The sequence below is a fragment of the Lynx canadensis genome, chromosome B3 (genome assembly GCF_007474595.2).
Source record: "Lynx canadensis isolate LIC74 chromosome B3, mLynCan4.pri.v2, whole genome shotgun sequence".
Lineage (NCBI taxonomy): Eukaryota > Metazoa > Chordata > Mammalia > Carnivora > Felidae > Lynx > Lynx canadensis.
The window spans coordinates 20,676,250-20,690,314 of NC_044308.2; the positions used below are offsets into that span (position 1 = coordinate 20,676,250).

The following is a 14,065-nucleotide window of genomic DNA, read 5'->3' on the forward strand; positions in this document are numbered from 1 at the left end:
CAATCCAAACACTATAGAGATCAACAGCCCATAGGATTGATATCCTAGAATACTGAGGCCTAGGATTTAATCCCCCCCAGGGGAAAAAAATGGAACACAGCCCCCAACTTTTACCATAAGCGGAAGCATATTCACCAAATTATTTTAGAAGGAGATGTCAGGCATAGACTCTGGGTATTAGTATTCTGATGCTACAGAGTGGTTCATTTGCAGTAGAAAAATAAATAAACCCCAGTCTCTTCTCTCTGCAGCTCTCCTCACAGAGATTCATTCCAGCAATAATTGACATTTAAAAATATCCATCTCATTGCCACTTTTCTCTCACAGAAGAAATACGCTTTTCTGCAGGGAAGCTGCAGAGAATCATGACGAGTGTATTCACTTAAATGGCAGTCCCATTACACTGTAGATGAGCGAGCACAATCGGAAAGAGAGCGAGACGTCTTGTCTATTGCAGCTGACTTTGATACTCTAATAGTCTTTCAGGATACGTAAAAATCCCACTAGGTCTTTTTTGGGCTCAAAAGAAAAAAATACCTTATACCTTAGAGGCACAAACAGAATTGCCCTGCGGTTCCATCAAAAAGCAACGACAGCCCCAGTTTCATTTAGATAAAACTTCAAGAGGCCAATTTCACGCTGGACAGTTCTGAGAGGCTGGATGGACTGCAGTGGCTGGTTGACCCTGGGCTCCCAGAAGATCTGAATGTCACCACAATTTGTGAGACCCATTCCCCATAAGAACATCTCTCTTCACAAGCTACTCTTGCTGCCAATTGCAAAAAAATCTCCTCCCTTCCCAGTATCCCCTAAAATTCTTCAGTATTTTCATAGCTAAGGGTAGCTGAGAAATCTACTATATGGGATGGCTCAGTCAGTTAAGCATCTGACTCTTGATTTGGGCTGACTCTTGATTTGGGCTCAGGTCATGATCTGACAGTTTGTGGGTTTGAGCCCTGCATCTGGCTCTGTGCTGGCAGTGTGGAGCCTGCTTGGGATTCTCTCCTCTCTCTGTCCCTCCCCTGCTCATTCTCTCTCCCCCTCCCTCTCTCTCAAAAATAAATAAATAACCAAAAAAATGAGTCTAAACAGAAAATCAAACAGGGGGTGCCTGGGTGGCTTAGTCAGTTAAGCATCTGACTCTTGATTTTGGATCAGGTCATGATCTTGTGGTTCATTTGTTCGAGCCCTTCATCAGACTCTGTGCTACTGGCAGGGCCTGCTTAGGATTTCCTCTCTCTCCCTCCCTCTCTCTACCCCTCCCCTGCTCACATTCTCTCTCTCTCTCTCTCTCTCTCTCTCTCCCTCCCTCCCTCCCTCCCTCCCTCTCTCAAAATAAAACAAATAAACATTTTTTAAAAAAGCAAACGAGATCGAAAAGGCCTCGTTGAGAGCATAGAAGTAAATTCATAAACATTAAAGACTGACAATTAAGGAAAAGTTAGAAAAATACTCATTTATTCTTATACCCAAATGCGTTACAAGTCATGCAGTTCCTGCAACATTTCCCCCTCTACTTCCTTGGAGAGGGGCTGATTATTCTAACTCTTAAATGCCTTATGAATGTGCCACCCTCCCTACCCCCAAAGTGACCACACAATCCAGCCAGGACATGCGTGACAACAAAAATCCCCAATACAATGTGAGGTGAATTCCTGCCCATGAACGGCACAGTGCTTATGGGGAGTTACCTAATGTAGGATAGAGGCTGGATTAGCAAGTAAAATAAAGGCAGCTGCCTTGACTTACAAAAGAAGGCTCTTTCGGTAGCTCCAAACAGCAGGCCTTGTGTCTTCCTACTGCCCCAGAGGCAAAACGGTGGTTTGGGACCCGGTCTTGAGGCTCTGGTATCCCAACTCTGCCCCCTCTGATCTTCATCTTTATCCTCAGATTGGCACAGAACTTCCCCACTGGGAAATCCCAAATTACTTCTCTCATTTGGAAGTCCCCAAGCCACTACTTCCCTCCATATGACACTCTGGACTGCTGACCAGTGCTGCCCTATCCAAGCCCATGGATGCATAAGAACCCACAGAATCCATCAGAAGCTCAGACCTGCTCTGGCATCAAGACACAGAGACAATTCCTGGTCCCCAGCTGCCTAACCTCCAACAACAGTCTCCTCTCCACCCTGCTCTCCAAACATACCCCAACCCATACACCAGCTTCTCCACAACCCAGCCACTAGGGTATCTTTGGTCCAGGAAAAAGAACACCTACTCATCTTTAGTCAGAACAAATCTCCTACAAGTGTCCCCTCTACCAGGCAGCCAGCTGGCACTGGGGCTACAAAGACCTATGCAAATCTGCTGCTACAGGTCCTATGGGGCAAGATCAAGCCAAGGGCTGACCGTGGGTCAGGGGGATCAGGGCCGCAGAATAGCTTCACCCACAGGGCAATAGCAACACGGAGCCATCCCTCATCCCTGAGAAGATTAGGAGGGCTCTTTCGGATCAAAGTTAGAGTCTTCCTCTTGGCGTCCTGATATTTCACAGTGGTGCACTTCTAATTAGACACAATGTCGCCCAAGTTTGATAGTGAAAGGTTGCAAATGGCGTTTATTGTTGGTGATATACATTGATTTTTTTATATAAATAGGAATCTAGATAAGAGTTTCACAAATAAATGACTGAAGCTGGTTTGGACTACAGTTTTCAGAAGCACTAGTATAGTGAGGAGGGGATGGGGGGGGGTTGTGATACTGCTGTCTCAGGGGTGACAGGGAAAGACGTCCATTCTAGGCAATATAAGCACTCTGCAGTGAGCCCAGTGCTCACGGGCTCCTTGGCTGTGAATCAAGCCCCAGCCTCAGACTCCCTGTGTGGAGGCTCGCACTGAATTACACATCCCAGCATCCCAGGAAATAAAGAACCGTGGCAGATGCCCAGATCCACCTGAAGTGTGGCATCCCTCGAGGAAAATAATTCCATTTCACACATGTCAGAAGCAAAACCGCACTCCATGCAAGGCGACCTCATATTTCTTACCGAAAACAAGTGGGTTGGTAATGTCCCCCAAAACCTCCTGGTGATGAAATCTTTCTGGAATAAAACAGAAGGAAATAGAGGAAATTACTTGGGTTTCAGAAAAGATACGGGTGATCACATAGCGCTCCTGCAAGTATAGACATCTGAACAAGTGAGAGGTTTTGAATTACCTGTAAAAGTGAACCGGTTCTCATTCTAATGAGACCATCACAAATGACCAGAAACAAATAATTAAAATGTTTCTTTAGCCATTCCTCACATAATTATTGCCTTAAGAACATCATGTTGGGCAAATAAAGCAATGGCTTGTGTATCACTCTGGAAGAAGAGGCCTCTGCATTTTAATGAAGCTCCTCAAAGCCCTCATGAATATGCATTTCCCCACAACAAAGCTTGACCCCACTAGTGTGCAGAACCGGTATTCTGGGACACTTTCAGAGGGAGGTAGGTGTGCCTGTGGGGGCTGGGGAGATGAAGACAGATTAAAAGAAAGAGAAAGGAAAGCGGGCCACTGCTCATTTCCTCTGCCCAGATTCACAGCCCACCCCTCCTCATGGGCAACGGGGTGTCAAAAAGAGAACAGAAAACAGGCCATCAGGTTTCACACTCCTCTTGGACAGAGAGACAGCTTTGCAAATGAAAGCTGAAGAGAAAGTCTAATAGGTTCAAGGGCTCAAGGCAAGGTCCTGGGTTAGATCAGGAATTGAAGGTAGGGGCAGCAGACAACCCAGAGAAGCTGGAAGCCCAGGATGGTGCAAGAGGAGTGGGATTTATTGGTCTTATATATCCAATCAAAATTCCTCTTTTCCCAATACTGTATGTTAACCATACTGGAATTAATTTTTTTTTTTTAATTCCTCTTCTCCCTCCAATTTGGCTAAAGACAGAATGCGTTATAAAGGAACGTCTTTGTTCCTTTCAAAACCACAGCAATGGCAGCCTCTTCCCCAGGTCCTTGTCTGCTGGGAACAGAAGGTCTAAGAGCATAGCATTTCATGAATAGCTGTGCTGGCTGGACAGTTCACCTTCAGTCTGATCCTGAAGTCACAGGGGATGACATCATTCCTAGGGGGGAAGGTAAAATGGTCTTGCTATTGGCACAGGCAGACACTGGCTTCTACTTTATCACAAAGGTCTAACCTGGAACCAGGGTTGACACTTTTTTAATGAAAACTGACAGTCATTCTCACTTCCCTAGACAGACATTTCTAGGAGTGGGTTTTAATTAGGGAATTGGGGGGAGTTCCCTGCCACCCCAAACTGGCCCACTGCAGATGCCTCTAGTTCAGACATTTTTAAAGATGACTAGCTATCCCTTAGAAGGCTACAGGTACCTCCCTTTTGGCCAAGCCATTTGTATATCTGTAATCTGCTGGTCTCTGCTCAGAGGGAACTTGACATTCACACAGTTGTTCAAATTCTTCCAAAGGGTATGGTGCTTTCTGCTGCCTTTTTTTTTTTAAGTTTATTTATTTCTTTTGACAGAGAGAGAGAGAGCATGAGTGAAAGCAGGGAAGGGACAGAGAGAAAGGCAGAGAGAATCCCAAGCAGGCTCTGCGCTGACAGCATGGCTGCATCCCAAGAAGTGTGAGACCATGACCTGAGCAGAAACCAGGAGTCAGATGCTCAACTGATGGAGCCACCCAGGCGCCCCTTTGGTCGCCTTTCAAATCCCCTTTACATTGTCGGCCTCAGCTTCATCATGTGCAAAAGTAGACAATAAGTTCGATCTTAAACGTGGCTGGGAAAGCGCAACAAAGCCCCCAAAACGCTGCCTGGGAACACATTACCATCAAACAGTATTTCCTTTTTTACCCCCAAATCCCACCATCCCAGGACTTCCAAAAAGAGGTGATTTCAGGGTCACAGCACATACTAAATGCTATGTCCAGAGGCAAGAACACTTCACTGGTGGTCGTAAGACAGGGCCTCCATTCTGCACTCTGCTACAAGTTGGCTCTGTGAACTCAAGCAGGTCAGTGAGAAAGACCTTGGTCCTCTCCCAGAATCCCCCACTCTAGCAGTTTTGATCAAGAGGGCTGCATGGAAGAGCCTAGAAGCCTTGGTCTACTAGCACAGGCTGGAATTCTCCCCACATGTCCACGGTGTCCTCCCCTCCCCTCTCAGAGGTCTACAGCTACCTGCATTGTCCAGAGCCACTGTGGGCCTATGGAAGTGTCCTTCTGCCCACAAGTCCAGCTTCTGCCAGCTTCTGGGAAGCTGTCCAGCTTCCCAGCCCAGAAGCAGCTCAGGGAAACTCGGAGCCTGCCTTCAGGCTCAGCTGGGCTTCCCTGCTCCACCTGGAGGAAGGAGCCCCAGCTCACTCGCTCGCTCGCTCTTTTTCTCTCTCTCTGCCTGCCCTCAGTCTGCAAGTCTCCCAAGAGGACAGAGTCTCATTCATAGGTAGCCCGAGCATCCCCCACATGCTCCACACAGATTCCCAACAGAGGCACAGAATCACCAAACTGCCTTGGAAAAAAGGCAGAGCTCTGCACTTAATGCTTTTCCATAGGAGGAAACAGGCCCACATCTTAATTCAATTTAGAATCGGTTTTTAAATGTCTATTTATAGGCATCACACAAGTACCCCTTGTGGACGGTGGAGGAATCAGGGCTCCGGGCTCTGGTCCACCACTATTCATTAGCATTCTTTTCATGTCTGTCTTCTCTAATTTCCCCAGCAGCTTTTTAACTCAATAGCAAGGTCACCTACCACTTGGACCCAGCACCACTTTCCATTTTCTCCGAAGAAAAATATGAATTTTCTCTTCCGTGCAGCAGTGCCCTCTCCCTGTCCTCTCAGGGCCCCTTGCCTGCATTGGCTGAAGCAGGGTTGTGTTATTTTGGTGAACTGTGTCTCTGGACAGACAGTTTACCTTAAAAAAAACCAACAAAGTCACGAGCACCGAGACCTGGGAAGGTCCTTGGGGGTCAGCTGGTCCCTGCTGGCTCTGAGTCCCTCACCTGGCCAGGCACATCCAGGGAGGGCCTGCTCCATTCCAGCAGCTGGAATGAACACAAAGGGTCACCTACAAGTTCGGAACAGCCACGCTTTTCTTCTCAGCCACGTTTGGCCAAACACACATCCCATCCTCTTTTCTAGCCTCTCTGGAGGCATTGAGGGCCAGGTTACTTCCCCTGTTCATCTTGGCTGTTTGTGATTAGACAGAAATCTGAGAGTCTGCTATTCTTCAGGCAATGCACAATCATTTTTGGAATCATCCTACTTCTTAGCAAGCCTCAGGGTGTAAATGAAGTACACAGGTCTCCCTGTAAGATTTGAACACTCCACTTTCCAAGTTGTTGGCCCACCCACAAGTTATTTCGGGTGGGTGGGGGGAGTAGGAGAGGGGGAGGTTATCATGTATTCCAGCTTCCCAGGGGAGATGTGAAATACAAAGCCACAGGAGTCTGGGAGATGCCATGAAGGCTCTTTCTGTCTGCATGCTGACAACTGGATTCTCCAGGGTCCAGAGACCCCAGACCTTGGAACCAAGTACAGAAGGAAAGGCAGGCCCTGGCCTGAGGCACTGAATCCACAGCAGAATTCAGGCACAGAGAATACTTCCAATAAAGAGCCCTCCAGCAGCCTGACTTCAAATACCACAAGGCTCGGCTCTCTTATGACTGCTGTTGCTGAGGCAGTTGGTATTTGGTTTCAGGATTAATTAACTTTCTCCCAGGATGCCCACTGCAACCTGCCATTGTGGGTTCTCTATTATGCGGCATGCACATTCCTGGCAATCAATTGGATCTCTGATCAAACAGAGCCTTTGAAATGCCACGTTTTCAGACACTCAGGAGGTAAACAGAAATCCTAAATATTGCCTAGAGTGGACGGTTCATAAATTTGATGATTGCCTTTGATATTATGTCAGGGGAGGCGATGGGAGGCCCCAAATCCACAAACCATCCTCAGGGCTCCTTAGTGACTCAGGTGGTTGGGGAGGAGGCCCGAGACAGGAAGCTACTTAAGAGAACCTCGATGAGCCTGGATAGAGCAGCACGTGCTAGCCTCCACCCAAAGCAGGAGATGCGAGCCCTGGAACACACAGGCCGATGCTGTGCTGGGGGAAGCAGGTGTCACAATCAATCTGTATAAGCACTTTCTTGGCAAAGTTAAGGCAACACTCACAGTTTCGTGGACTCTCAGACTTGGAAGGTGTCCTGGGAGGATGCCTGGCTCAGAGGCAGACAGAGGTGGATGTGTCCAGCACAGAGGCAGGAAGGCTGATCTTAGAGCCTTACAAACTGGCCGGGGACCTGCACAGCAGTATCACCACCCCACTGTCATACTAGCATTTCTTCCTCCAGCAGACCTGAGAGCTACACCTACAGTTCCTTGAACCAAAGAGGCAACCCAGCACTTTGCAAGAGGCTGGGCCCTGGGTACGCAGGTTTGGGGATCTTATGGTATGTTGGGGTTGGGTTGTAGAACAAGTAGAATTTGATGAGCAATAATAACCCAGATTCAACGAAATACATGCTGATGGAAGACTGTGGTCACAGTGAGCAGAGGACCTGGGAGAGGGCTGGGAAGGGTCTGCACAGAGCACAGTGGCCAGAATAATAGGGGAAGGGTCAGGGTGTATCACAGGCAGAGTGCACCAGCTGCACACTGTAGCCAGCTTGAGTGTAGCTCTTTCTAGTACCAGCCCAGTGGCTGCAAAGCCAGGTATTCTATGGGACTGTCAACACCTCTGCATAACAGAGAGCACGTGGCCTTCATGGGCCAGCCCAGGTGACCATGGGGCTCATCTGCACTGGGCTGTCTCACAGAGCGGAACAGGCAGCTGGCAGAGGTCAGCATCTGGCAGATAAGCTGCTGAGTGAGGAGGCCTCCTGGGACCTGGGACTGTAGCTCCCCCAAGCTGCCCTGAGGGGGATGCGGCATGAGACAGCCCAGCATTCCCACAGGTATGGCTGGAACCACAGGATAGGACTTTGTGGGGGTGAGGATGCTCCCCAGGTTTAACGTGAGGCTGGGGCAAAGGGGGTCTGCCACTTCCTGAAGAGGAGGACACACAGGGACAGTGCTCAGTTGGGCACAGCAGAGTCCTTCCAAGGGAAAGTAAGAGGTCCCTAAGGAACCATTTCAAGTACTGGCCCCAGACCAATTACAGTGAGAAAACAGGAGCTGGGCTCAGAGAGGGGCTCCAGGTCCTCAGAGCCAGATAACAAAAGGATGTAGCCCAGGTTATGGTGGGAAGGGGGCTGGGGAAGGGGAGGGGGGTGGGCAGTGTTGGTAAGGTTGGAGGATTTTCCAGCTTGAGTGGACATGAATAGACTGTTTACAAATAAAAAAAATCTCAAAATTCTGAATAACTGAGCCCCCTACTAGCTGCAAGGTAAAGTCTTCAAATGCGACTAACTCCATTTATAAACACCAGCATGTATTATTTTTCTCCTGGGCAGGAAGCTGCATCTTTAGAATAAAGAGCTCAAACCTTGAGATTCTTGTTTGAGCAAATGTTTTGGGAACAAACTGGATTTAAAACTCTGTCTTCAAAGGTCTTGAAGTTTTAAACAACAATGGTTTCATCTGAGAAGGTGGCTTCTAAAAATGCTATTAAAAAGAATTAATTATTAGGAGTCACCTACAAATTGCTGCCAATGAAATGGCCAAAACTCTCCATTCATGTAAGCTTATCTTTCAGTCTGGAGGTGACAGGCCATGGAGAATGAGCCACATTCTACCACCAGATTCCTTGGTTTGGGAAGATCCTCATTCCCTGCTCGATTCCAACACAGAGACTCTCTATACGTGATTAATTTCCACAATAGGGACTGTTCTTTCAAGGTGATTATTTGTTTCCTCTCCGTGGGGCCCGTGAGGCCACCCCAACGGCAGAGTTGGGGGTACAGACATGGATTATTTCGATCCATTTCAAAACTAGAAATTTGCTCTAAACTAAAACTGGCTCTAACATCCAATATCGCTAACTTAATTTTCCCACATTTGCTTTTATGTAAAATCCTCTGAGGCTCTACCAAATCAACCTGAGAGTTCCTTACATCAGTATTGATCTAATTTATTCATGTTGGGGTTGAAACTAAAGGTGACCAGATCCAACCGTGTTTTAATCTCAATAGATCTGCCCTTGAGCAGCTGACGGCATTCCGTGGACAGACACATGGCTCCCAGGGCTCCCAGATTTATCCTGTAACATCTGACCTGTTTCTCTGATGATTCTTGGTATTAAACAGAGTCCTGTGTTTGGAGTTCTTGTCTGGCTTTGTGGAATGAGAGAAAAGTGCAACACTGAGGTATGAAAACCAGAACGCAGTGCCAAGGCTGTCCATGTGACAGCCAAAAGTGGTGCCGTAAGAGACAAGGGTGAAGGGCAAAGGGAGGGCTGGCAGGGAGGGTTCAGGCAGGTCTGCACAGACCCAAGAGATGCAGGGGAGGGTTCAGAGGCACCTTCCAAGCCTGCATCTGCAGGGCTCTCCTCATTATTATTCTCTCCTAGGCAAATGAGGCTTCTATTTTTGCTGCAAGGAGTCTGCTGCCTTCCAATTCCCCCACGTCCCCTGGAGGGAGGCTGGGATTTCGTGTTCTATTCAAGCAGCTCAGGGATGCTGAAGGGAGGGTCATCCAGACGGCTGAGAGCCAGAGAGAAGCACTGCCAACCAATCTTATCAAATGAGGACACAGTGCTCGAGAAAGCTCTGGGCAAGGTGATGATGCATGTACGTGGTCTGGCATGACCATGCAGGGCACATCCGGGTTTATTTGGCCCATGCTTACTGAAACAGGCACTAACTGTTTCACAGATGTGAATCTTTTAATCACCCCCATTTTACAGATGAGGAAACTCATCTGTACACAAAAGGCACACAAAAGTTATTAAGTGGTGTGCCTAAGGCCACACAAGAAATTCTGCAGCTGGGACTTCATCCTGGCAGCGTGGCCCAAGAACCCATGCTCTTAGATCCCACATTTTGTTGGTAGGAAGAAATGGGAAAAGATGTTTACAATACATAAATCAGATGAAGGATGAAATGATGGATAAGAAAATTCAAAAAAGGGACAAAAGGTATGAACCAGTAATTCACAGAATAAAAAATACATGAAATAAATATACATCAATGTAAGAAAATAAATCCATGAAAAGAGGTGCAACCTCACTGATAGGCAGAGAAATGCAAATTAAGACCCCCTGCAGAGGCCACTTTCACCCATCAGACTGACAAAAATTAAAAAACATCTGATAATACCAAGAGGCATCAAGGACGAGGGGAAGGGGAGCCCACACACCACTGGTGGGAACATTCATTAGTAGGCCCACTTGGGAAAACAACGTGGCCACTTCCAGAAAATGTAAAGATTCATACGTTCTATCCTGTGGCAATTCCAATCCTTGCTACATATTCTAGACAAATCCAGCTCATGGCCACATAGAGACACACACATGAGTATTCCTAGCAGCCTTGTTTGCAGCAGCAAGAAACTGGAAACCATCTGAACATCCACCAATGGAGAAAGAATAGAGTGTATTATGTTCCTACAATGAAATGCCACACAGCAGTGAAAAGGGATAAGGTCCAGCTACATTTTCACGTGGATGAAACTCACAGATATAATATGAGGCAAAAAAAAAAAAAGGGCAAGCTACAAACACACACACACACACACACACACACACACACAATTTGATATGATTTACACAATGCTTAAAAACATGCAAAAAGAACTGGCATAGTGACACTGACTAATGCAGTAAGATAAAACATGCACCAAAACTCTAATAACTCTAATACCTCTGCATGGGAGACAAAGAAATGCAATCAGGAAGGGCCTCCAGGTATACTGGTAATTATGACAGTTTAAAGTATGTCCACTAACTCTTTTTCACTCCCTTCAAAAGGTAGAGCTTAATTCCCCTCTCTTTGAGTGTGGACCGGGCTTAATAACTTGGGTCTAGAGAACAGAACAAGGCAGAGATGATGATGTGTGGCTAAGGAGTCTAGGTCATAAAGGCACGGCAGGGTTCTCGAGACTCTTGGATCACTCGCTCTGAGGCAAGCTGCCCGCCATGTTGCGAGAGAGCACTGTGGAGAAACCCCATGGAAAAGAACAGAAGCCTCCCACCCACAGCCATGTGAAGAATCTCAAAAGTGGATCCTCCACGAGCGCCTGGGTGGCTCAGTCAGTTAAGCTTCTGACTTCAGTTCAGGTCGTGATCTCATGGTTTGTGAGTTCGAGCCCCGCACTGGGCTCTGTGCCAACAGCTCAGGACCTGGAGCCTGCTTTGGATTCTGTGTCTCCCTCTCCCTCTGTCCCTCACCCCTCAAAAATAAATAAACATTAAAAAAAAATTTAAATAAAATTAAAAAAAAAGTCATCTCATACCTCAAGATGACTATGGCCCTGGCCCACACCTTGACCCTGAGACAGAATCATCCAGCCACGCTGCTCCCAGATGGACTCTATGTGTGAAGTATCAAATGCTCACTGTTTTACGCCGTAAGTTTTGGCATAATTGGTTACACAGAAGTACAACCAATATAACAATATTCTTTACTTTAACTGGGTTGTGGATACACAGGTGTTCAGGTACATAATTCTTTTTACCTTTCTGTATGTCAAATATTTTATAATGAAAATTTAATGCAAAATTGCTGAGTTAGGTCAACACTGGCTAACAGGCAGAAACAGTGGATGGTAAAAGACAGGGAAGATGATAGGAAGGCACATCACCCTCCTGGGTGACCAAGGAATAGCTTCTCTCCTCAGGAGCATAAGGAACGTAGAAAAGTGCCATCTAAGGTGGAAAGTCATGGGACGTTGTCAGAGGTGGGGAGAGGAGGCAGGATTTGCTCTATTCACATTAAAATAGGGAGTCTTGTTAGGCTAAGGGAGAATATGCCCTGGGGCCCTTGGGTGGCTCAGGCCTGAGTTAGGCACCCAACTTTAGCTCAGGTCATGATCTCACGGTTTGTGGGTTCAAGCCCTGTGTCAGGCTCTGTGCTGACAGCTCAGAGCCTGGAGCCTGCTTCAGATTCTGTGTCTCCCTCTCTCTGGCCCCTCGCCCTCTCTCTCTCTCTCTCTCTCTCTCTCTCTCTCTTTCTCTCTCTCTCTCTCTCAGAAATGAATGAACACTAAAAAGAAAAATTTTTTAAATAATTTTTAAAAATATGCCTGAGCCTGAGAGGCAGGCCAGCAGGGATAAGGGGGATGTGGGAGCAACACCCAGGGTGGCCCACCTCCTCAACTGCTCCTCCCAGGTCTTGATGCCACCAGAGAAGGGCAGGGTTGCCCAGAAGCCAGGATCTGGGCCCCATCACGTCTCTCTGTATCTGTCTTCCTCTCTCTGACTTCAGCTTCCAGAAAAAACAAACGTGCATTCCTTATAAGCAGTTGGGCTGGTCAGAGTCAACTGATCCAGTAAAAGCAGTCAGAACCAGTTACATCTGGCAGAACCAAAGCATATCAATCCCCAGGAACCACCATAAGTACTTCAGACCACTTATTTTCAATCCTCTTTAAGAGCCTAAATCCCCCATCTCACAACTTGTGCTGTTTTCTGCAATTTACTCATTCAAAGAAGTCTGTCCAAAATCCATTTTAATTGAAACAACCACTTTTCTTGCTATGAAGTGACAGCTGAAGCAACAATAATGCTTAATATATATTCCATGCTTGCTTTCCTTCTTAAAAAAAGCAACAACAACAAAAACCACTGTCAAGATGACAGAAGGGCGTAGCGCTCTCCTTTCGACCTTGACTTGTTGGGAAAATGGCCACTGGGAATCTGGGTCTGCTGCGCTTGTGCTCAATACTCACCACTCTCTGCCTGGCCCTTGTGGACAAAGGGAGGGAGACGACGTGGTGAGAACTGGAAGGAGCAAGGGAAACGTGTGTGGTGTTGGAGGCGCCAGTGAAACCATCAGAGATGGTGCAGGACAGGCAGACGCCCCCGTGTGTCAGCTGTCACCTTGCAGGGCGGGCAGACTGGACAGGCCAGGCTCGGCCACTCAGGACCAGGACACCCCAGGGCCTCCCTCTTTCCCCAGCCAGTTAAAGCCTGGCTCAGACAGGAGCCCACATGGCGTGATACCCCCCAGGTTTCCCTGCCACGGCCACCTCAAGCTCGGCCCTGAACCCCACTAAAGAGGTATCAGAGCACCGAGCTACACAGCATCCCTGGCCGTTCTCCCACACCCCAGAGATGGCAGGGGACAGTGAGACGGCCAGGCTTCTGAGTCTGCGGCCCAACTTCAGATCCTGCCTCTGCTTACGAGCTGTGACCACAGTGTGTCCCCCCCACTGCTCTGAGCCTCAGAGGCCACATGAGAAACAGAGAAGGCCTCACAGGATCCTATAGCTCCCTCCGTCCCTCCTCAGCCTTCAGGACAGAAAGCAGCCCTCCCTGGGAGGAAATCAAGACAGAGGCCAACTCGGGGCCCGGGGGTGCGTGCTGGAGCAGGACTCAGTAGCTCTGTAATCTTAAGCCTCAGTGTCCTCGGCCATGAAATGGGGATAATAAGAATTGCTTGTAAACCTGCATGGTGGGATTGCTGTGTGGCTTACAGGAGGTGCCAGCAGGTACTCAGTGAGAAATTCATGCTGGCTCTTGTTATAAAGCCATTGGAGCCCTGCTGCCCTGGAGCCAGCCCCACTCCCTCTCTCACCCATCCCCCAGTGCCCCCAGAAGGAATGTATCAGGTATGTGTTTACCACCCACTGTGAGCCCCTCAGAGGGAGGACCCCAGACCCAGGTCTGCCTTCACGGCACCCAGCACAGCACCTGGTATGTAGGAAAGGTTCCAGAACCCCCACCCATGCCTCCTCTGCAGCCCTTGGCAGCCCTTCTCTAATGAGCTGGCAGCAACCTCACAGCAGAGCACGAAAGTCGGGGTGCTCTCCCAGGATGTGGCATTTTTCAGAGAGAAAGCTCAGTAACTCAGAGAGAGACAAGTTCCTGGGGCAGGTCAGGGGGCTTCCAGGACCCCTTATACCTCAGCAGGACCCTGGCCCAGGGGTAGAGGCTGCAGAGTGGCCTGGGTGCTCTGGGTCACAGAGTCCCACATTACTACTCTGAAACCCCCTTGTGCACATCCCTCCCCAGTCATG

General features: G+C 48.1%; 1 protein-coding gene across 3 annotated transcripts in view; it reads right to left on the minus strand.

Annotated features, from left to right (window-relative positions):
* The window catches only part of APBA2 (amyloid beta precursor protein binding family A member 2), a 222,062-nt gene that overhangs the window by 123,478 nt on the left and 84,519 nt on the right, over nt 1-14,065 (minus strand). For all 3 annotated transcript variants that reach the window (XM_030317530.2, XM_032593581.1, XM_030317529.2), the window contains exon 2: nt 2,989-3,042. The gene's annotated coding sequence lies outside the window, so the exon portion shown is untranslated. The remainder of the gene's footprint in view (nt 1-2,988; nt 3,043-14,065) is intronic.